At 37.1% G+C, this 25,901-nt stretch overlaps 2 protein-coding genes across 3 annotated transcripts in view; one reads left to right on the plus strand and one right to left on the minus strand.

Moving 5' to 3' along the window:
• Positions 1 to 25,901, minus strand: part of LOC135711382 (6-phosphofructo-2-kinase/fructose-2,6-bisphosphatase 1-like) — a 281,793-nt gene that overhangs the window by 77,246 nt on the left and 178,646 nt on the right. The window lies entirely within an intron of this gene.
• The window catches only part of LOC135711385 (alpha-N-acetylgalactosaminidase), a 182,558-nt gene continuing 158,554 nt past the window's right edge, over positions 1,898 to 25,901 (plus strand). Inside the window, exons 1-2 of one of the 2 annotated variants that reach the window (XM_065234255.1) lie at positions 1,898 to 1,963; positions 2,709 to 2,924. The gene's annotated coding sequence lies outside the window, so the exon portion shown is untranslated. Of the gene's footprint in view, positions 1,964 to 2,262; positions 2,925 to 25,901 lie in introns of those variants that run through there. The other variant, XM_065234254.1, reaches the window with a different exon arrangement.

Consider the following 25,901-nt stretch of genomic DNA (forward strand, 5'->3'; position numbering starts at 1 on the left):
GCCGAAGAAAAACTGGTTGCCGACAATACTCGCTCTCACTAGAGAAGATTGGAGCTTTGTTAAAGCGTTTCAAAATGACAACTCTTTCGACTGAAATTGTTAGAGCAGCTGGCAGGAAAAGATTGTAAACAAACCAATACTGCATATGTGTGCGTTCCTTTAGAGAAAAAGGCTATAGAAAGATGGTCGCTGCTTAGGTTGCCGAGAAATCAAATACATTATCTTTATTTGAAAAATCTGTGTATTTTTTTCAAAAATCTGGAATCATGCATATATCTGTATCAAAATATTGAAAAAATATGTATCATTACAGATAAACCTGTATATGTGGCATCAGTGCTAACAGCGTCTAGAGCCCACGGAAAAGGATTTTTATCTCAGTTTAACTCATGAATTCTGACAACACACATTGGGACCTGAATTTATAATAGACTCAAAATCATCGAAATACCCTTTGTTTTCTCAACTTGTAAAAAAGGGGGAACAGGGGTGGGGGACAGCAATCTCTGTGAATGTGAACAAGGTTACCAGGACGCAGGTCACTTTATTTGGTCTTGTGCCGAGCATCGTGGAGTCAGATCTGAGCTGTGCGATTTCCTTCGGGATATTTTGGGTAGACGCGATCTGGAATTTATGAAACTTATATGTTTTCTTTAAGAATATTAACCTTACATTGTAAGTTTGGCTATCCTTGTGACTAGTTTTTGTTTTGTTCGTGTGGGTTTTAATGTTTGTTTCTGTAATAATTGCGGATACCAAATTGAATAGGAATAAGCTCATGTTTTAGGAATAATCAAATATTTGTATCGTAAATCATAAATCAAACCTCCTTCTCCCTCTCCCCATCCATAAAACTGTAAATCTCTACTAACCTCGAGACGACCGCGAGGAATCGGTTCAATTCCTTTAACTCTAGATTTAAGACATTAATTATGTATAACGCAAATGATAGCTTGGCTCTGTAAAGTTTATTCGATTGAGCTTGTACAAATAAATTAATACAAAAAAAAATAAGTTGTTTGAAGCTAGAATGTCAGCCATACTTATTAATAAGTTTCTGTTGTAATTTGTAATCTGAATTTGAACTAAATTCCCTGAGATTTCCTGATTTTCCAGGTCCAAAAATGAATTCCCTTATCCTTGATTTCCCAGGTTTTTCAGGTAGTCGACATCCTGCCGATGATACTGAAAATTTAACATTTTAAGCATCACATGCTACTCGGGATGCGGGCATTTGTCGCGCAACATTAATTCGAGTTGCACTACATGTTTCATATGTAGTCATGTACCATGCCCGCTACATTTTTTTCCTATGCTTCGAACAACCCAACGCATGTAGCATCCAAAGAGTTTCCATGTTGCATGCTACATTTGGTTTTCTCTCATTTTCGTGTGTCGCAGGTCTGCTCAATATTATCTCTCATAAAAAATGATACCACTGCTGTTTGAATGATCAATCCACTAAATCATAAGCCGTTCGCTGCTGAGCAAGCCGCTTCAACCTGATGGGTTTATCTCGACTAAACCTAATCTCAAGCACTGTGAGCAACGCTGTATCCAAAGAGAACGACAAGTCGAATCGCTCGCTCTCTTACTCAAATAGCTAAATGCTTATTGACTGACTGACTGACTGCCTGCGCCACCGCCGTCAAGCAAGGGTTAAAGGTGTCTTGAGACCTGAGCGAGCTTGGCGCGCACGGGGCGGGACTTGCGTAGGCATGAGAGAGACCACAAGTACTTTTATCTCTTCCTTACCAAGAAAAATCCAGCCCCGCGCACGCTATGGTCTGAATACAGTCTAAAGCAGCTAGCTTTGTGAACAAACGGCTCAACCGCTGGTGCTGACTGGAACGGCTCCCCAGCCAAAAAGCTGAACCAACTCGCCAAGTATCGCGCTGACTCCCGAGCCAGCCGCACGTGTTTCTCGAGGTGCTCTGTCCACAACTCTTCAACAGCTTTTTTGGTGTGACTATCCGTTTTCTACCGTTTTCTAGTAGCCACCCGCCAATATCGGGTCGTAGAATCTGTCCGGGTCGGTTTTATGGCTGTTTTCCAGTGCGCAATGCAGTGACATAATAATTGTAATAAAAATCAGTCCCGCTGCTTTCGGTGCTCGGCGGCAAGATCATCACTCACCTAAACCGCGGTGAATATTTTTTGCACGTAACTTTATGCGCTCGGCTAATTCAGTTTAGTGATCTTTTTTTTTATTGTATATTGTGACACCTACACGTACTGAACCTTTACGACTAGTGACCTGTGACAGTGTGTGTTTAGAAGAAAATTGCATTCATACAGAAAATTTCTTTGAAAGTACACCCACATTAGTTGCAATTGCAAGTGTCGTTTATGCCCACTGCACAAAGGCGCATTTTTCTGCCCACCGATTCATACATATTTTTTTTTTTATATTTTTGCTGTTATCGTGCTCTGCTGGCGGAAAGTGAAGCATTTCGCTTCGATATCTGTTATCTCACCGCCTCCACAGTCAGCGCATTGCAAAGTTGTTTAACCACAACACAACCCCTGTCAGGCTAGAGTCTAGAGAGTGTCGGTGGGCAACAGTTGTCTGGTGGTAGAAAGAAAAAGCGCAATTTGTGAGTTTGGCGAGGGCTTGTTGTTAGTCGAAAGTGGCTTGTTTTGCACGATTGATAAAGTAAGAATCGCAACGGAAGGAAAAGTGAGTGAAATTGCTTTATATTTTTCAGTGTACTTTAACTCTCTGCAGCAGGCGCGAAGAAGGTGAAGATAAATACAGTGAAAAGGATTTTTTTGAATCAAGCAGGACAGAGCCAGGCAGCAGCAGAGTAAGCATTTGAAGCACGACATCGTCGTCGTCGTCGTCGTCGCCATATTTTGGGTAGCAAGAGGTTATTGACTTGAATCAGCAGTCAAGCTACGAGAATTTCAACGCTCACAAACAGGTCAGTATGTTGTGGCTTTTTTTTTTGGCAATGGGAAAAGGTTGAATGGTGATAATGAAGAGTTAGAATACTGAGTCGTGTGGTGTTAATTAAACAGAAAGATTGTCGGGGTAATGGAAGAATCGTAGAAGTCGAAACAAGGTTCAACAAATGCTCGAATCAGGTCGTGCAGATAATACTGCGATAAGATAATATTAGCTGTTAGATTATGACTTTTTTGTTTGTTTCTGAATAAGGACGGATTTGATGACAGATAGTTTGGTATGTTGAATTTATAGAAAAGCAAATTTGTTTGAACTTATTGATTTGGACGAAAATGTATTCAAGTAAACACGCATAAGAAATTTCTCAAATATCCAATGTAAGGTTGGATTTATTACATCCTCTGCATATGTTTCAGGCAACAAATGTAATGGCAGTTCTTGCAATGGAATGCATATTTTTGTATAAAATCTTCACGAGAAGTTTTTATAGAAGCAATGCATTTGGGGAAACAAACTATGATTCGAAAAATAAGCTAACATAGAAATTAACCAATTCTTATAAAAACCTTCCGGCGACCACATTACAGAATCTGTTCATGTCAGGAAGCATACTTTTCATGCCAATCTGTAATAAAATCTTTCATTTGTCAGTTGGGTGTAGATATATTAATTCTTTATAATGGTCTCTTAACAACTAGCTCACCAATATGATTTTAAACTGTTGCAGATTCAACAGAATGGCTAAGATTGATTTTCAGCTCGAGTTTATAGACATAAGGGACATGGATATAATGTCGGCCTAAATGCCCCTAATTTAGGCCCATACATAAATTCAACAATCGACTAAATTTTCAATAGCAACCAAAAATATCCATTAGTACCGTCCCAATGACGCGTGTATCTATATAAAATTGATAAGTAGCAAATTTTTAGCGATGGGCCCAATCTTAGATCTATAGGCCAACATTAGAGCCATATCCCCTATGTGTCTTTTAACATCCTGTATGATCTAGATGACTCTGGTGAGATTTATAAGGGAGCATGATATTTTGCCAAACCTGAATTGAACCATGTAACTGTTTTTGACGTAGAACTACGTCTTTGTCGACTAAACTGGGGTGCAAATCAAAAAATATGTGTGGTGAAATAGCGTTAGGTTTTGAATGCTTGTAACTTTGTCATTTATAGATGAAATTTAAATCCAAATACGCCAATCGATAGGATATTACATTACGAACCTGCTGAAATAAATTTTTTTCCAATTTTCAGTAGTAAAACTGTTGAAAAATGTAAAAATGATAATTATATCATTGTTTTCATGAAATAAGCGTGTTTTCCAAACCCAGTCATCATAATCGAGTACCACTTGGTTGCACATCGTTCTTAAAAGATATAAAACAGCGCTGCTGTCGCGTTTCTGCTCATTACCGCTTCGAACGGCGTGGCACTTGGTCCTGCAGTAAGCAGGAGCAAGTCAGTGGTTAAAGGTGACTTGGGTGCCGTTCAACAAAGGGGCGGTTCATTAACTACGAGGGGGGCAAGAATCCCAAAGAATTGTCTACGTAATTAATGATCATCCCCTAATACGAAACGTGGAAAAGTTATTTATGCAAAACACCCCCTCCCCCTCCCCTATAACGACAACCTGAAAAAAAACATGGTCTTTAATGATCACTTTTTTCCAGGAAAAAATTGTTAAGCAAACTATAATATAGTAAAAGAAAATTAATTCCGTTAATTTTTTACCCAACTACTGCCCAGAGAGCTTCGAATTTGATCGCTCACAATATTTTGATAGTTGTGTTGAGTACTTGGTACTGATGAAGTCTGCAAGTAGTAGACGAAATACGCGTATCTGTCAAAAGATAAGCAATTATAACGGAATTTAAAGGAAATAAACAAACCCACTCAAAGTTCTGCATAATATTTTGATGTTATTCTGTGGGTGATTTACCACCAACTGACTGTAAAACATATCTGGTACCTCTATATATGCAATTAGATAAACATCCGAAGTTCATCCTTTTTTACATATTCTGCACAAATCATACTTTCTGACCCACCCCATTCATAAAAAAAACGGTGGGAAATTCTGGCAGGGGCGGGGCTTAGAAAGTATTTTTTGTGCAGTATATGTAAAGAAGGAGGGACATCAGATGTTAACCCAAATGCATATACCGTGCATCATAGAAAAAGAAGTTCTATCTACTGTTTCCAATTAGCGCAATTACTCAGGAATGCTTGTGTGATTACGAACCTGCGTTTCAATAAAATCATTTTGAGAATATTGTACATTCTTTAGTATTATTATAAACTAGAAAACTAGACTTTATCACCAAACACACATTTTTCAAGTCCATATGTAATATTCATAGAAAAACCACGGCTTACATTTAGACGCAGTGCGAAAATGACATGAATAGGTCCAACCAAAATCTATTACCCTACCATGGCAAGTAGAAACGCGTGGGGAAGTTAAAACGGTAGATGTAGCTCTTAGTGGAAGTGAATAATCACTGAGATTATTTCTAATATAGTTTGCGATAGCACACAATGCCTCTCAAAAATAATTACAGTGAATATTCACTTCCACTAAGAGATACACCTACTGTTTCTACTTGCACCTGTGGTGTACCTTATTTATGATGTTTACTATCAAAACATTAAACAGGTGGAGAACCTGTATACGAGCTTTTACTCAGACTTTCAAATTCAATAGCTGAATCCCCAAATTTTCAAAAAAATGTTGTACTAAGCACCTACTTATTGGAAACCAAACGTTTAATTTGAGAACAGTTACATATTCTATTTTGCAATCATTCTACGATACGCTGTAAAGTACATAATGATGATGCATGGTAATTTTATGTTAGGGTTGTCCTCCAAATTGGAGAACAAAGAGGAGCTTAAGCCCCGTATGATCGTTATACCCCTTCCTGGGGTATATGAACCAACATTTTGTTCAATATTTAAAGTACCGTCTTCTGACAGGTAAAACAACTGCCTGTTGCGTTATTATAAAGCTAAAGCATTTAAAGCTAATGATGGAGCTACTGAAAAAAATAATGTATTTTTTGGCAATTGTTTTATCCCACGATATGCATGGCGTTTTTGTGTACTATACTGATGTGCAAATCAACAAAAATGTGTGATGAAATAGTGTCAGTTCCTATTGTAGTCGATGTCGATGTCAAATTGTGTGTACATTGATCACAGCAAAATAACTCAGCATTGATCAACCCAAGGTAGTTATGTAGGGGAAATTCTGTCAATTCTTAACCATTACATTAAATTTAAATACATTATCTCATGCGTAAGATGAACCGTGGTCTGATTATGCTAACATGAATTGTCGTGACTCACGACTCGTGAGTTTTGAACCATAACCGAAACATTGAAATACTTGAAAAATTTAAGATAACGTATAATAATCAAAAATGCATGACATACATCAATTTTGCGTAGTTCTACGTCATACTGCGGTCGTGTCTAGGACACAACCCTAAATTTTTTTAAGTTGCCTCAAATCATAATCAGCCTCCCAAGCTCCAGTTTTATTTCGTCAGAGATGTACCTGATCTGTAAGTCTTTTGAAAATCTATTTCTGTGTGAGTATTAATGATTTTTGATTCGAATTAAAGATAGGCAACTTTCTTTGAAATCTAATACTTATGTTAGATAACAAATCAATTTCAAAACTTGATTCTTAGGGTTTAAAAAAATAAAATATTCTTGCTAAAATCATGTTCAATGGATTAGGTCTTCTTCTTCTTCTTCGCATTTCAAGCTTATTGCTTGTGGCATATTAGCTTATTGCGTGCTCTCAACTTAGTGTTCTAGATGCACTTCCACAGTTAGTAATTGAGAGCTTTCGATGCCTGCTACCATTTTTGCATTTGTATAATTGTGTGGCAAGTACAATCATACTCCTATGCCCAGGGAATCGAGAAATTTTCCAACCTGAAAAATTCCTAGTCCGGACCGGGAATCGAACCCAGTCACCTCCAGCATGGTCTTGCTTTGTAGCTGCGCCTTTACCGACTGAGCTAAGGGAGGCCCCAATGGATTAGGTGCTCTTGAAATAACATCGAAATAATCGGAATACATTGATTTTTTAACGGCATTCCTAGCAGGTTAAAACCCTGTTATTAGCAAAAAAAAGCTAACAACTAAGTGTATAGCGCATTTTGCACCAATATTGCGCTGAAAATAAGGCTTCCAAACTTTTTTCGCTCATGCATTAAAAAATAAAAATTATTAAATTTCAAAGTTCTAACACCAATAGTATGTCGATATGACACTCTATTGAAAAATGCAGCACTTTTGACATTCAAAATGATTAATTTATAGTTTTTCTAGGTTGACCATAAACAATTCTGAGCGATAGTGCAGTAGGCGAATTTGGTGCAAAATGAGCAATATTCATAAAAAAGAGATTCTTTTCGCGTTGCAAAGCTAAAGTGAACTGTTCCGAAATCGGATCAGGGGACCAGACTGGTGAATATAGCCAACGTGAATGATTTCCACCCTGGGCGATTATTTTTTTTTCACCTTGGCCAGATACCAGGTTAAATTTAAGTCGATTTCTTTAATCTTTTAAATTTGTCGAACCTCCTAACGGAATCCCTTTATGAAGAGCTTTGAGTGTGTTGGTTTATTTCCTTTAAATTCCGTTATAATTGCTTATCTTTTGACAGCAATCAGTCAGACAGTCAAAAGATAAGCAATTATAACGGAATTTAAAGGAAATAAACCAACACACTCAAAGCTCGATTTCTGTAATTTATTTGTTGGTGCCCCACCGCTTTCGCCTCCTGGGTCTGCCTCTGTTGCAAAATCCTGCTGGATTCCAATCCAAGCTTTCAGATTTCGTTTCATCCCATTCACAACTTTTCTTCTTTGTATTTTTCTTCTTCTAGAAGCGTTCTTCAAGCGTTTTGCAAATGGTAAGTGCTCTCAACTTAGTGTTGTTAATGCACTACCCCAGTTATTAAATGAGAGCTTTCTAGCCAAGCAAGCCATGCATTTGTATATTGTTTGGTAAGCACAATTCAGAGCTGGTAAATGTCACGGCCGTCAAGTGACAATGAAAAAAACAGGTCCTCTCACTTTCGCGAAGCGAAACTACCTATCATGATATTTCTGGTTATTTTCCAATGATCAAGCACTCATGCGAATAATTCTCTTACGGTTTTCGACTTCAATATTTCTAACTGATTTCATCTAAATCAGTTGGAAATGTTGATGGCTAAACCAAACAACAGTACACACTAAAAATATGAATCGAGCTCCAGCAAAATGAATTGCTGAAGTAGTTACAGTAAAATAATTTCTTGCTGACCAACCAGTAATCCATAAAAATGCTAGATTTTCCAGTAAACGTCAAACGTCAAAACTTACGAATCATCCCATTAATTATATGAATTGCATTGTAGTCATGGAGTAAGTATTCTTAACTTAGGGTTGACTAAGTTTAAACGGCTATTTACTCTTTATTTATAGCCATTTCAGCTGAATAAAACTGAATGGCCGATGGAATGTGCTTAACATAAGCCATGATTTATTTTTGCATCGTTTGTTCACAAATTGTTTCCTCATATGAGAAAATAAAGTTTTGTATCATGATAGTTTCAGTGTTTTTCAGTAACAATGATTTCTATCAAGAATATTGAGAATTACTGTTCTCATGATGGTAGTGGGTATATGGTGTAATAGTAGTGATTTTAGTAACTAAAATAACGAAAATAGTGATTAAATAGTGACTTCTAAGCCACGCGACCAATAGTGACATTTATTGATCGGACGTTGATTGCGATTACCACTTAGAGATATTGTATAAACTCGCAAACCCATCATGCGCACTTTTCATATTTCTAAAAACTAAAACGTTTGTTCTTGAAAAATAAGTTTGAATTGAATAAACAAGAGCACGGTCCAATTCTATCTTCTATTTCCTCACTCTGCACTCTTTTGTCTACCTCAATTTTTTAAAACAAACAGTTTACTAAGTTGATATTTGATGCAAATCGCGGTGATTAGATAACTAACCGATAACATATGAATATCTTAATGTGGTATGATATCTTATTTTTGTATGCTTGTGGTATAAAACCTAGTTTTGATATGAATCAGTTATCGAAATATTTTATAAAATATCAAATAAATATCAAAATAACAAAATGTGATCTTTCAGTTCTTAGACAATAACATTTCAAAGAGTTATTGCATTGGTATTAGAAGCCCTTTCAAATAGCAAGTTATGGTATTCTGAGATGAAAAAAAGCGTCTGTTGTCCGTCAGTTATTATAATAACTAATTTATTTATTAGTTCGTTATTCGTAGAACGTTTTGAGCTATTATTTTTGGTATTTTACCTCAGCCTCGTCAATACCATATTTACGTTGTCAGTTATGCTATTTTTATACCTGAATTTGGTATCCATAAGGTATTTTCTCCTGCTCGGGTTTAGAAATTTTTTGACAATTTTAGAACATTCAATTTGGAAGATCTGGGATATGTAGATGAAGTGATGCGTTTTGCAACGTGAAGAACTGCAGTCTAGAATTAAATGTAGATCTAAGTTAGCCATGAGTAATAAAATAAAATAATAATAAAAATATCGAGCCCTTCTTTGAAGCTGCTATAGCGGATTGGTCGTCTCCATTACTTCCAAGAACAGAATCTTCTGTAACACCTCGAATATATAAAAAAAAATCATAACTTTGGGAGACAACTTTTCAAGATCGCAGTCTGAAACAATCTCATTATCATGGAACAAGGAAAATCATCCCAGATCGAAAGATCACGGACATAATAAATAATTTGAATGCGTCTAGCATTTAAAATCTCGATCGTGAAAAATTTGGGATTTAGCGATTCACTGTAGAGTTTTGGAGCATTTTTTAATTACTGGGACTTAAACATTCGAGATCTCTTAGACAAACAAATTGAGAAAATTGTGCGGCCTGAAATAATTTTATATATTTTGAACATATAGAATGTAAGTTCACAGTTCTTGAACAATTTAAATGCTCCTGAAACATAGAAAACATTGTATGATCATGGACATAATTTCTTTTTCGAAAACCTGGACCTGGAAATTTGTTTCTGTATTACCGGGTTTTCAGTATGGAAAAACAATACAATACAATTTAATGAATTTAAAAAGGAACCCAAGAATTTGTGACATGATTTTTTGTTTTCTGGCCTTTCAAATTTCTGGCCTTTCTCGAAAACTTAAACATTTTTCAATACCATTTTATGATATTTTATGCTTGGAAAACATTCAAGATCTTGAAGTAAAATAGCCAGAATATTTTGTCTAGAACTTTTCTCGAAACCTCTGACAATTTGAGATAGGTCTATTACAATGCTGAGATCCAAAAAAATCCAAATATTAGTGATTCCATCAACATTGGACAGTAAACGTTTTTGTCTGGTTGAAACTCTTCTTGTCAGTCAGAATTTACGAACGGATTTTTAATTAATCTTTTTAACATAAATTTGTTACCAAATCAAGCGGTGATTTGATGTGAGCTTTTAGAGTCAAATTCTTATTTCTCTACACTGGTCGCAAAAAAGTGACTTTAGCGACCAAATGTTAAGGAATAGTGACTTTTCGATGAAAAAAGTGACTTTTCAGTGACTGACTTTAAAATAGTGTCCAAGTCACTAAAAAGCAGGGCTGGTAGTGCTGATGCGATATGACTTTAGTGACTAAAATTACGGAAATAGTGACCAAATAGTGATTTGTAAATACTAAATAAGTAACCATTTATATGGTAACTTAGAAATTCAAATACGGTTTGATATTGAAATAAACTTTTTATAGAAAGTGGAAAGCGAACAAAGGACTCATCCGTTAATGAGGGATGGTGATTGGACACCACTGGCAAAAGGGATGATCACCGATTTGGTCATGTACCTCCGATGTGCGGAAACAGTTCTATCGATTGTTTCACACTCTAGTCGCCATCTGACATAAACAACTACCCGATTCGTACCTTCTTCAAAATTTTCCTTTGCTCGCTTTCTACTTTGTATATACAATTTTCACACTGCCATACTATAACAGAACTAACAACTCTATAATTTAATCTCCTCATCTATCGTATAAAATCTCCACTTTAAGTCTGATATTTGACGTTAAGCATCTCCGACTATGTAAATCGTTAAACACACATAATTACACATGATTAGTTAATGTAGATTATTTTCGATTTTTTATTGACTCTTCTACGAACTGGCTCCTTCCATAAATCCATTTGAATTCTCCTTAGAATTTCCATGCAATTATCCTCAGAAATTTCATAAATTTCTGCTTAGAATAATCTTGGACTTCTCCCCTGCATTCAATTGGGAATTCAATTCGTATTCTCCTTAGAACTCCCATAGTATTTCCTCCGAATTCTCAAAACAAAAATCTATCACAGATTAACTTTGAAACGCTTCTCAGAATTCCTTTGAGATTGAACCCTCAAAATTCGATTCCATTGGAATTCTTCTCAGAATGTATGTCGAATTCGCTTGGAAGTATCTTCAGAAATCAACCCAAAATTATTTTAGAAATATCCGCAGAGAACATTTTTGGAGCAAAATTTCAGTACTAATTTTGAATTCTTATTCGAATTGGACCTACAGTCCTCATCCAATCATCATAGAATTCTTCTCGTAACTCTCGTTAAAATTCACTCTCAATTATATTGGAATTATTCCAAAATTGTTTCGGAGCTGAATGTTGCGTCTCTAATAATTTAAACAATAACCAAAAGCGACGCTCATATGTGTTAAGCTAAGTTTAATTATATAGGTTAACCTGGCTTAAGATTTAAGCGGAGATGAAGAAATCGGTCCTCAGAGCTCTTAATTTTACATGAGATTTTCGTAGTCACATTTAGAATGCCAAAGTCTTCTCTGATATATCTTGGCGTCATCCCTAGAATTCTTTAAAATTCTCTTAAAATATACTTTGGATTTTTTAAAGTTCTTAATCATCCTTGAAAGACTTTTGAAAATCTATCACAGACAAATACCTTTGGAAAGTTTCCAATGTTTACAATTTATTTTCCTGGAAAGGAGGTCTACTTTCCCGGATTTTTTTTTTTTTTTTTTTTTTTGTAGTGATCCAGTGGCAGCAACTTGCTAAAACTCTACACTGGACCCCTTTTATTGATAAATTTTGCTTCTATGAGCCTCTATTTTAAATCAACACACAGACGTTCCTAGGCTATGGTGCCCATTTGGTCACTGTTGTTTTTGTGCTGATCCAAATAGTTTTGATAATATAATTGCGCATTCTTGTTTTTTTAAAAGGTTGATTTTCGTCCCAGTCTTGTCTTCTGTCGTCACTTATTTTGTCATTTTGTCTTGTGTATTAGCCCCCACTTGTCTTGTTTATTGTGTCAACTTGTGTCTATTGTCCTTCCCCATCTGTTACTCTGTCATGACTAATTTCATTGATATCTAAAAATAGTAATATCAATTACAGGATAATATGGTTATTTCTCGATTACTTTTTCAAAGGGAAGCACCAGCTCCTGCAAACAATGCATCCGATCGTCGATCCGGCGCAACCGGCAGCTCGCACACGCTTATCAACACCACCAGCAGGTAGAGGAAAATTTCCCCTATCTGATGATAGTGCCAGCCCGCGTGGGCGAGCCACCAGTTAAGCCAAATCGACGACCAAACGCACCGCCTACAAAAGCCGATACGCTCCCTTGAAAAAGTTATCGAGATTTCTACTAATTAATGAATTATTGACAATTTACCTCTCATGATCCTTGGCTTTGATTTTAACTTACCACTTTTTGATTATTTATCAAATACCTCTCCCAGAATATATAACTCCCCGATGCCTTGTTGGTTTCTGGTCTCATTTAGATTGGTCCTGAATTTGTTTGACATCCTGTTCGAAGTAATTCTTTGAGTTCCAGCTTGTACGTGTCTCACGTCATATGATTCGCCATTCATAAAGATAATGGGTTAAAAGGGAGTAAAACATACATAAAGGTAGATTAGTATTAGTTGTACTTGATCCAAACAATAGAAAGAAGCATAGATGACTTAGTAGAAAAATAAAACTAATAAATAACTAAAAGTGCAATGGATAAGTGTTAGTTCCGGGATCATTTTAGTGTTAGTAGTTATGTTAGTTTTGATCCGTATTCAGCCCTGCTGGCCCCTCAAGCACTATTTGCAGCAATTGTGATAAGATTATGCGACACTGCTACTACTACTATGTTAGATGTATGACTTGTCAATTTTCGCAACGCAATGTCTTTCAATAAATCACTCAATCAATTTGATGTTTGAAAATTTGCTCAAAAGGGCTTTGTTGACACATCATACCTTACCGAAAACTAAAGCACAACAATCCTAATTCTTATTTCAAACCTATCAACATATCTAACACATCTTTCCTAAAATTTCACTTGTTCGTAAGCGCCTGGTTGAAGATATGACTTTCGCTATTGACATTGTCTGTAATTAACAAATACACTAAATAGGAAGATTTTGGTACAACTTCATAGGCTAGTCGCCTTCCTAAGCGGACCCCCCGCGTCCTATCTCTTATGTTAATTAACTTTCTGAATTCTATAATTGAAGTTTATTTAATAAATAACTGAAATCTCTAATCTACCTACATAACCCATGCTTTTAAACTACAATTTAACGTGTTTCAAGTACTTCTGGCTTTTACATATCTTATCTTATATCTTTGTTCGTCCCAGATGACACCTTCAAGTGACTAAAATGCTTCACTTTGAAGTTAGTTTCCAAGCTAATTTTAAATTGTATATTGTATAGGGTAAATGTTCCAACTACGCTCTCACGCTTCCAGTATGTGGCACCACAAAAATACATATGGGTATGTCACAATAGAAGCACACCACAGTGGAAATCCCGAGCCATAGTTCAAACACTTATCCCAAATCAAAATGAAGCACACATAAGATTAGTTACAATACCATGTACAAAATGATGTTTAACATTGTTTTCTGAGTAATACTTCAATGAAAACAACAATGAAAGCTTGTCACGCAAATAGAAGGAGCACTGTTGGGCACTTTCTGAAATATTTCAATAGTATAATTCCCTTGCAAACCCAAATAAATCTATCTGCGTAAAAAATAAATAAAATAAGAGTGATTTGCGGCAAAACCCGCCAGTATCACACCCAACGTCAGTGCCTATACGTAAGCGTACTACGACGCGGCTCTCAATAAAAGGAGTAACAAGTGTGATACTATCACTGCTAGACTAGATCTTTGGTTCTCTCATGCAGCGGTTTATCAGAGAGGGGAAGCTTAGTAATCCCCATCGCCTGCCCATGTCGCCATTCTATCGCGGCATGAGCCAGCAACGCCGACCATAAACCTACCGTCTCCAACGCTCCACTATAAAGCATGAAATTAAGCCCGCCCACCAACAGCAAGGTGCAAAAACTAGCCAAGGGGAGGGGAGGTCTACTTTCCCCGATTTTTAAACGAAATTGAAGGCATTTCCAAATAGTTTTCCTGGTGAAGGGAAATAGTGCCTTCAGTGACTTTTTGGTATAAAAAGTGACTTTTTAGTGACTAGCTTCAAAATAGTGACCAAGTCATTAAAAAGTGACCTGCTACCAATGACGTTTATATAAGGTCTGGGCCAAAGGGCTTATTGGTGTTAGTGAAATGTGCAAATGTTTAGTGGTGTTCGTATTTTATTGCAATGTTTATCTTTTTACACGAACCAGCTGTTGGCAGTGACGTATTTCTATCTGTTCTCAGTATGTTGGCAGTGACGTATTTCTATCTGTTCGCAGATGTTCAGCAATGTTTACAACATTTTTGCTTCTAACACCAGCAAGCTGCCTGTTGACCCAGACCTTATATAAATGTCATTGACCTGCTACCATCCCTGAGATCTTCCAGCTAAATAATTGGCATTACGCTATGCTAGATAATAAGTATAAATTGCTGATTTTACAGCAAAGTGCTGTCAATTTCACTTTGCAATTTTTTGCAGGATAGATTGCTGAACTTCCAGCTCGGCAAAATCCAGCAAAATATTGCTGGATTCCAGCAATCAAAAATGGGTGTGTCTGTAATCGGTAGTGTGAATACTTTTTTAAGATCTCCGTGGTACAAGTAACAACTTAATATCAAAAAAATGAGCTAGTAATTACGATGATTACAGCAGTCGATTTCTCATCTGACATAAGTAACAGAAGTATCTCTTTAAATACCACGTGAGACTTTACATTAAAAATTACATTTACCAGCCCTGACAATGATACTCTATGCTCAGGGAAGTCGATAACATTTCCAACCCGATTTCCTCGACCGGGTCCGGGAATCGAACCCACCGCCACCGGCTTGGTAATACCATACCTTTACTGACTAGGCTTACATGAGGCCTCCACCTTCCACAACTTACGTTCGTGAATTGCAGTTGAAGATTGACGTTGAAGCTCAGCATTTGAGATCCAGTTGTGAGGCCACTAGGAGAAACCACGAACTATATATCGCAGGCATCGATTGATGAAAATCTCCATCTTTTGAGTATTCTTCGCTGACAACCATGGACCAATAGAACACAGTTCGAAATTTGATTCTGATATATAAAAAGCCATCAAAGTGTTTAGTGATTTTTTTTAAGTTCGAAAACTACAATGCATTTTAAAGCTTTAGAATTTTGTGATTTCTGTACTTAAGGAACGCCTTTAGTGGTAGATCCCCAAGGTCGAAGTGATAGAGTCAACTAAGAATTTATTATTGTAAATCAGTTCATGGAAATTTGAGAGATATTCTTGATCTCGACCTAAGAAACATTTCCAAGATCCTGGGGTTGGAATTTAAATCATCAAAAAATTAATAACCATGATTTTAAAATACTTTTAATATTCTAGTACCAACATGGAAAACAATCAAACTTAAGGTGAATTTATCGGTTTTAAGAACAGTTCAAATTTTTCGATGACCATTTTTGCCTGCCTAAAACCTTTAGACACTCATAGTAATAGACCTGTCAAAGTGAATCAGACTTATCCAAAAGAACTGTCATCGATGTATTTAACACGGTAGCCGTTTTTGTGTACAAGTACAAAGTTGAAAACAAACAAACGCTTTTGAAAACATTTTAGTTTCTTTTAGTTCCACAGCGTCACTTAGTTGCATGAACATGCTATGGTATTCTAAAGGGTTACCAAGCAATGTTAAAATTTACCATTAAAAAGCAGTGGTTGTCAATTAAATTGATTCGTACCAACAGAATTGATTGTAAGTGATTCGTTTACAGATCAAAATTTAAAGTAAGCAGTGTACTTTCTGATTAATTACTATTGTTATTGGAGATGAACCAGCATCTGGCTGAAAATCTTCTTTATAAAGGCATCCAACTAACCAATATATTACTATTGTTATTTACCGTAATTCACCAAATTCGTTAGTCCGGTTATTTAATTTATTGATTAATATGACGTCTACTTTGTAACATAATAAATATGAGTGATACAAGATTAGAGCATAAATTTTGCCATATAAATTTATTTCAAATTTGAGTTAGGGCTTAGGACCAAAACTGGAGCACTAGAGCCATAACTGGCACACTTACCCTAGTAGGCAGAGACAATCAACTTTTAAATAATTCAAGAGCGAATTTTCAAATTGCCGTATCTGCTTTCGTAGACAAATATTCAAACGTCAATTTGCCTAAACTCTTAACTCGCCCACGCAAACTAGCACCACAATCAGAGCTCTACATTTTCGAAGCTCAGAAATGAGCTCGAATTATTCTTCTTTCAGGCAACGTGTTTAACGCATCATTTCCATAACGCCTGTCTAGTCTAGCAACGCAAACGAAAAAGAAAAAGAAGCACACTAAGAACGGAAGACTAGCTGTGAATTTTTTCGTCTGGCTTTGCTCACTTCCTTTCAATGAAAGTAAAATCGATTTTCGAGTTGAAATGAAGCCTCAATTTGGCTTCAATTCCTTTGACCGACACTCTATCACAAGCTCTTTCAATTTATTTACTATGCGTTATGTCACGTTTTCGTTAATTTTTTTTAGATAAACATGTGGATGGTAGACAAATTAAATAAATCACGTGTAATTTTCAAGTGCTTACATGTGCGAAAAGCTTTATTATATTTATATATTTTAATTTTCCGTTATATAGGGCTAAGATCTAATTTTGGACCTACTAAGCGCAACCCGCCCTTTGCCTCTATTTTTCGAGCGGATTTTTTTTGTTTTATGTTTCGCTACAGATGCCTTCTAAATTTATTTACCTTTCCGATACGTACGATACGTAATATTCGATAAAGACTGACAAATTGTAGAGATATTGTTGAAATCTAACACTCCTCCGTGACCTCGAACTCGGTCTACGGGTTCATAACTCGGCCTAATGCATTGAAACGTCATTGAATTCACTTCGACCTATCGGATGAAGATAAAAATTGATTCAGTCATACCGGTTCTTTTGTTTCGAGAATAATGGGTGTAAACATTCACATCACTCGTTCTTAGTGACTTCGTTTGGTAGCTTTTGAACTAAAGTATCGTACCAAATGCTGCTCGACTATAACAGAAATTTTTTAACTAGCAGTCCCTTCGCCGCGACGATTTTGTCGATTGAGACTGACATTGTGACGCCTTGACCACCATAATGTTGGGAAAATTTTACCCACCTGATGGTGACGTTTGAAGCTTTGTTTACAAAAGCAGATAGGGCTATTTGAAAATTCATTCTAGACTTATTTGCATGATAGGCTGAATTGAAGACTAGGTCAACATTGCATTCCGCAGTCCAATTAAAAATCATAAATTATGACACCTACACGGAAATTATATCTCTACAGGCAATTTTTAAAACCGAACCCACATCTGGTTGTTGAATTTGGTGGCTCAAAAAGTGGATCAATCATCGATGAAGAAATATTAAAAATAAATAAAAGTTTAATATCCCTCATAAAACGTTTTTATTTGGGTCATAATCGAGTGTTCATAAGTGCAAAAATTCCTGTTTAACCGAACTGATTGCTGAAACATAACATTCCAACCTGTTTTGAGCCTACTTTCGAAACGTTTGATGCCGATATGGAGTCTCCACTGGAAATATATTTAAGAGACAAAGAAGTTTTAGACCCATTTATTATGTTAAGAAATACGTTTAAGACCTCATGCTAGACTCTTCTCCAGAGAGCATTAAAAACCTACACAGCAAAAAATAAATTTTAATACTACATCCAAGAGGATGCACTTCAATCATGTCGAAAATCTCATGTATTTTTTATGACCACAATAATAAACAAATACAGCGTAATGTCAGTTCATGCACTGTATTAATGATAATTTTGTCCTTTTTGGCAAGTAATATTACACCATATTTCCGACACGATTGAAGTGCATCCTCTTGGATGTAACACTTTGATGTGATGTTAAAATTAATTTTTAAATTAATGCTTTGAATTGTTAAATTTTACTTGCCAACATTATTTTTCTTTACTTCTTAAAATAGAATGCTTACGTAAAATCCGATTAAATCTTCAGTTAACCCGTCTTAAAATAGATAGTTTGGTGTTATAAATCTCCCTTTCAAAATTAAAAATTTCCGCTCCGCAGAGCCACACTCTGTGTTTTCACCGAAGGTGCACTCGAAAGCGCTCTTGAGTGCACCTTCAGTGTAAATACAGTGTGTGGCTCTACAGTGCGGAAATTTTGCATTTTGATTGGGAGATTAATAGCATTTAACTATATATTGTACGATGGGTTAACTGGAAATTCAACTGGATTTTACGTTGCACAGCATGTTGCACCACTTATAACAAATGACTCCCTAGTAATGAAACTATATCAATTATTTTAACACCAAATTAAAAGTGATCAAATTGGTCAAATGAACACCATTTTTCAGTGAGATTAGTGATATTGTTGTTAATTAATAGAGTTCTGATTTTTGTTTAATTTGTTTTGCATATTTCCAAGAAAATTTTTATTTCAGCTAAGTTTTTAAGCAACGTAAAATATAATATAAATGTTTGTAGTGGTTGTGCCTTGAAGTCAGCTAAAAACCAATGAAAATGAGATATTAATGGGAAAAGTCGGTTGGAATGCAAACATTCTAGTTAAGTCTTTGTGAATTTTTAACGATTTTACATGAGAAATGACCATCAGCGTACAAAGTTCAAATATGCTGTAAACTAGTGTAATCTTTGTACAAATGCAATTGGGTGACATATCACCTCCAGTCGGAAGAACTTGTATAAAATGTTCTTATTTCGCAATACGCGATAGGAACAAGCGCACGCACAACATGATCCCTCTCACTAGTGCTCGTCCTGAGCACTTCAAATTCTGCACTACCTATCATTATGTAAACCAAACCAAGGCATTAAATAGCGTCTCGCCTTGTGTAGACGACAGAAAATACCAAATGCTGTTTCCTATTTGTTGAGCAAAATTTGAAGCTAACAGGCACATAAATGCGGCTGCCAATGGTCTTCAGTCCGTTTTCCTCAATTCATCACTTCTTTTCCTTTATTTAACGTCGGTCTCTGTTCCGCAATCTAGTGCCAATCACCGACGGACATCGATTGCCATCCATTGACGGCAATCGAATGTGCAGGAAGGCAGTTTCCACACCTGCGTAGGATATCGCACCCATTCAACACACATGGGCCGGGACCAACGGCTTTACTTCCCTTCCGAAGGAAGACGTGACCAGAGATTTTTATGCCTCAGAAAAATCCCACCGACCTCGGCTGGGATTGAACCCAGACCCATCGGGGAGTTAGAAAGCAGTCACGCTTACCACTACACCACCGGCGCCGGCTCAATTCATCACTGAAGGCGCTATTTTAAAGATTATCTATATAAAGAAAGTATACAGATTTAGCGGATAACTAAAACCAACCCAATCTCTAACCTCAAGTATTGTACGATTAAAAAAATGATAGATCTATAGTAATTAAAAATTCTCACTGTGCATTATTATACTGCTTATGGTTGCCTGGAGAGGCTTTGATTGTAAAGGTAGTATGTTTAAACTTCACTCCTCTTTTACAAGACACCACCACTCGTAACGAGTCGCGAAAGCAGTGCTGTTAAGAAAAACTGCTAACAATTCATGTCGCCGCACGCAACCTTTTTTTAACTGCAATCTAGTCGTTTATAGTTATCAGTAAATTTAGTTGTAAACTATATTTCACGCACGTTTTTCCGCTGAATTTACGGTATACCTATTTCACCCCTAATGATACCTTTCTCTTATTTACACATTCTTGAACGACTGGTGGTCGCATTTAAATCAACTCTAACGCGAGGTCACCATAATTACTTACAGTTGACAAACATAACAGCTCTACGTCGTGATTATTCAACATTTCAAACTGCGTTGGGTCTATGGACTTCAAGGTGCAACTCATAGCTAAATAGGCCACACTATAACCCGACATTCTGAACCACTTACCCACATTCAATTGTTAATTCATTCTTCTAAACTACGCGTATGACATTTATCCTCGATCAGACATTGTACAGACTACTTTTTTGTAGTGTTTATTATTGTTTAGCGCTGTCATAACGGGGCCCGTGTCAGCAACAACACCATTCGACTGGCAAAACCCGTTTTCATGTACCTCTTAAGGTACACTTCCTTAGACTCCGAGTAAAAACGGCGTTCTCGCGCACTCCACACGATTCTTTCCTTGTCGTCAAACAACTATTTGTTTGTCTCTGCTGCTTCCACCAAGCACCGGAGGTTATGTTTATTTACACATTTCTTCCACCGATCCTCTCAAGCATCACCGCAAGGGCTAAGCTGAGCTCAGTGCGAGAGGATGAAAGTTTATTAAAATTTATTTAACACGCCACGCCGTCCGGTGAGTGAAAGATGATGAGGGGAAGGAAACCGAGTCACAAAAGCCCCCTCATTCTCAATGAACTGGGGAAGGCACATTGAAATGGATGTCTATTGACGGTAACGACAATCGTCAGAGTCAGATAACTGAAAGAGAGCTGCTTTGGTCTCGGTCTTCCTGGTTGGTCTGCTCAATTTATGTGCCAGCAAATGACGATCGATGATCAACCGTCGACACTCGTCTCATTCCGAAGAAATTGTTATTCTGCTTTTTCGGTTGTTGTAATAATTGTTAGTTATGGTATCATTTTTTTTCTGTCGTTTGTAAACTGTGGCATATTTTGTATAACCGTCGTTGAATTCTTGTATTGAACCGGCGTTGAGCAAAACGTGCAATTTATGGTTGTCATTATCGCAACATCGCTGGAAAGGCCAATCATCGGCGCGATACGTAATAGGGTTTGGGAATAGTGATTTTTTTATTTTGGAGCTAGCGTTTGATTGTTTACAGCCGCTTTGGTTTGGTTGGAATGATAAAAGATATTACGCGGGGATTCGTCAGCGGCAAATTGGTGAATGCGCGGAATTCTACTCAGGGAAAATTTGTTTAGACTTACGCAACTTTTATCTTTGTTGTTGACTTATCAACCAGTTCGACGATGTTTTGGCGGCAGCTTACCTGTAAAGAGAAATAAAACATACAGTTAAGTTTTCGTTAGCTTTCCTGAGATTTAAGTAATTAAGGTTCAAATGTCAATTATTCAAGCGTTTACTTGAATTTGTTTTCCTTTTTGATAATATTGGTGTTATCGAGAATATCATAAATCACGAAAAAGTAATACAGCTACATCATACATATTTTTTCAAATTTTGATGGGTGGGCAGTATTGAAATTATGCTGCTTAATAGGAAAGGTTATTTCAATATTTAAACTCTTCTTTTTAAGCAAGATTATAAAATTTTCAAAAAAAAAGCCGTGCGAATAAAACTAGTTTACTCTATTTCCCCCTGCTTTTCTTACGGAGCGAGTAAAATAAACTCTTTTATTCATAGGATCAAATCACACAATTAAAGCTTAATCATTTATGGACGCAAAACGGATGTATCTCGGAACCATCTAAATGGGTGTCCATTCAAATCCAATTTTTCAATTCCCGGTTTTTCCCGGTTATTAAAAAAACAACAACCCAAACATCACCCCTGCTTTAAACAAAAAATGTGTTCATAAATAACCGTTTATAAATAATCATATATTTTTCTATATTGTTCTCCAATAGGTACGTCTACTTTGTAGGAAAAATATGAGAAGAGATTTGCATCCACATATTGATCATCTAGATCTCCAAAACCCCATGGAATCATGAATCGGTATAAAATAAAAGAACCTAATGTAAAAATGAGCCTAAATGTGGTTTTGATATGTCAGAAAAAGCACATATCAATACAAGGCACCTTATCAGACGAAACGCAATACGAAAAGTTCTTCAATTCTTGCTGGAGTCAAGATCTTGAAGTTCTATAAGTCAAACAACATTTTGTGGGATACAAAGATGTGTTACCAAAATATTTATCTTTATTCCAAATTGTCCTCGAGATATTTTACAGATTAATAGAAATCTTGTTAGATTTCCACTCTAAATTGTTGAGCATTGTGTGCTTCACGGAGACTCATAACCTAATTTAAAATTATTAATCGTGTATAAAAATAACACTGTTGGATTATCGAAGTCATCCCGGATATCTGATTTTGAAGTTCTGCATACTCAACAAGGTATACGATGATTCGACTTAATGACAAAATATTCATGTAGCCTCATAATATCATTTGTTTGGTTTATTAGGATTTCCAAATTTCCTGGCGTTCAGATCTTTTTTTTTAATATTATAGCCACTTTAACACTCTTGGATCATTCGTGACTGATCCGGGTGAGATTTGAACACACGACTTTGGCGTGAAAGGTATGATTCAAATTTTTATGTTTTACAGACTAACCAAGGTATTCTACGATGTGCTGACTAATCTTACGGTTAGCACAAAGTTCAGAAATTAATTTTGAATTTATCTCTGGACGAATCAACTCATGATTTTTTTAGGCATGCAAGGAGTTTTTGATCGAACACTGTTTTTATTGGCATAAATCTGCTTCTCTATCTTCCAGTCGAACTTCAATCAAGTAGCTACGTAACAGGATATGTCTCGCTCAGGCTTTATACTAGAATTACTACACTCGGAAAACTGTAGTAAAATAATTCAAACACGTTTCTTCCAAAAGTAATTCTAAAAATTTACTTTGTAAGCTATCGTGGTAGGAAAAATTGCCGTTTGCCTGGTGCCCCAACAGATAGCGACTGAAAGAAATGAATAGGGTTTTGAAATTTTGAGGATTTATGAAAGTTGTAAACAGATGTGTAAACAAGAGAATATAATTATGTGTATGATATAAAATTGATTGGTTCCAAGTTCCAAGTATCATTTCAAGTGTTATAAAGGTTTAAATAATTCTTCAAGACCAAATTATGGCCTACAAGACTATATAAAACCAAATTTTTTACTTGGGATGAGTATATTTGATGTTTCCCGGAGCGATCAGGGTTTTCCCGCATTTTCCCGTTTTTCCCGGATTACCCAGTTTTCCCGGTTGGTGGACGCCCTGTAAGTACTCAAAATGAAGATTATTTATTGCACTTCAAAGGAAAAAATAGCGAAAAAATTATTCCGATTTGGTTTTGATGAAATCTCGAACTTTTCTTCGAATACCACTCATCATATTTTGGACACTCTTTTGGCTAACCTGAGCGGCCATTGTGTTCCCTCATCTCTTCATCTCTGTTGCATCCCGAGTCACTTTTCCTCTCTTCTTTAACTTCTGTTTGACAATTGCCCAATATTCCTCAAATGGGCGGAATTAAGGGCAGTTGAGTGGATTGATGTCCTTTTCGAAGAAATCTACCCTGTTGTCTCGAACTTCTCCGCTGTAGTGGCAGCTTGCCAAATCAGGCCAAAACTTTACAGGTCCATTGTAAGTCTTAATGTACGGAAGAATACGTTTCTACAGGCAGCAGCAGCTTGTACATTTTGTAATCCACAGTCTTGTTTGTCACGAAATCCTGGGTTTTTTGTCCGCAGATGCAAATACCTTGCCAGATCATAAACTTTCATGCAAATTTATCGACAAAATGGAATTAGAACTTTTTGGGGACATCACCTGAACCAGTGGCTTTATACAACTTTTGTCCGGGAAGCTGCCCAAAATCTTCACGTACGTTTCGACTTCCATGAGGATGCATCCTTCGGGCTTACTGGCCCGAAAAGATCTAAATCGTTCTCGCTGACGAATCCTTCTGACGGTGCTTTGGCTGGCATTGAATTTCTGGGCGATATCATAATCCGACAGCCCTGGGTTTGCCCTAACCGTTCTCAACACCTTCAAATGCAGCTTCCGATCCTTAATTCCACTACGACGCTTACTATTGTAGGGTTCCACCGATCCGGAGAAAAGCCTGATTGCGCCGGGGTATGGTTTTGTGTCCGTTGTAGGAGTTCTCCAGAAAGCTTACCTATGCGTCCGTACGCGGTCGTGGTCCGAGAGCAAAGAGGTCGAGAGACGATTGCTGCGTGTTCTCGTTGTCACCCGTCGCGTCTGCTGAGGAGTGCTCAGGGTTATGTGCGTGATGGATAGTAGACGGCTCGCATTTCTATGCAGAGGGTATTTGATACCGCACATCCCCCTCTTACTTAAAAAAAACATCACTCTGTTTGATTTGATGCAAATAAATGATCTTAACCTCAATCGGATGACACGGATAAGAGGTGATCATATGAGCAAACCCAAATAGGGTTCAGAGAGTACTACTGGAAATCTTTATTTTTCGTTTCTTGTTAGGGTAAAATACATCGAATTTATACCTGTTCATCGTCTGAATCTTTTGTCCAACCATGTGGAGTATACTTGCGTGGATCTTCCTGTACGCTATTGATGTGATTTTTTCCGAAGTTCCTACGGTACGTCCCGGCAAAGTGACCAATCCGTCCGCACGAATTACATTTCTTTTACAGCACGGGGCAAGAGTTCCCTTTGTGGAACGAAAAACCACATCTCCAGCATCGAGTGCGTCGTCCCTGACGGTACTCCTGGCAATTACCTCTGAATCTATTCGCTTGACCATTTCTGGTTTCGTCTGTTTTTCGAGCTCTGGGAAATGGCTGGCTCTCACGACGGGATGTTCGTCGCTGATCGACGACGAGTACATCGGGTGGGTTGTGAGACACTTCCACAGCTTGCTCTCTTACATCGTATGCTGCAACTCTCGTAGCTGCCTGCACGACATAGCTCGAGTCGTGTCCGTATATCCTAGCAGCCATTGCTAGCTTCTGGTTTTCCATGCCTTTGAACAGCTGAGTAAGAAAAAAACGCACTTGGTCGATTGTGCTGTAACCACAGAGTCGCACTTTCTGGGTCAGTCTGGCATGGAACGTAACGATTGATTCGCCTTACATTTGACGCATTGCTTGGAAGACTTCATGCTCCGCGGCCGTGACAGTCATCGACCTGAAGTAGGTGCTTACCTCCTCAACCAGCTTTAAGTAGCATCTCAGATACCGATAGTTTGGTTTGCAGGTTTGCTGCATTAATTATGTCCTGTAGATTTTTTCCCATCTAGAGGTACAACAATTTAGCACGTTCTGATGACCCAGTGAAAATGGACAACGACGCTACTATCTCGAAATTTTCGATGAAACTTTGCCAAGATTCCCATAGTTTATTCGACGGAATGTCCTTAGGAAACTTAGACATAAGATCCCAACAGAAATGGCATCCTCTTTCTGCAAGGCCAGCGTGGAAAGAAGGTTCGAAGTAATTTCTTCCGCTTCCGTCTAGATTGTCCGTCACTGGCACAGTTATTGGCGTACGATTTTCCGAAAATTTTTCCACCATTACCTCCAAACGGCGCAATCTTTCATCCGCACTCTCATCGGTTTCTACGGTTTCGTAACCTCCAGTTCATCTGCGTGATAAGATGATCCTATATTCAACTCATCCACCGGATCGTTGCAAACGATCGGGGCTAGAACATATTTTCCTTCGTCAAACATTCCGTGTTATCTACCAAATGGAAAAATGGAAGGAATTTTCACACTTTCCACAT

This window comes from Ochlerotatus camptorhynchus, unplaced genomic scaffold (genome assembly GCF_037179485.1).
Source record: "Ochlerotatus camptorhynchus isolate MF236.1 unplaced genomic scaffold, CSIRO-AGI_Acam_v1.1 ptg000432l, whole genome shotgun sequence".
NCBI classification, from domain to species: Eukaryota; Metazoa; Arthropoda; class Insecta; order Diptera; family Culicidae; genus Ochlerotatus; species Ochlerotatus camptorhynchus.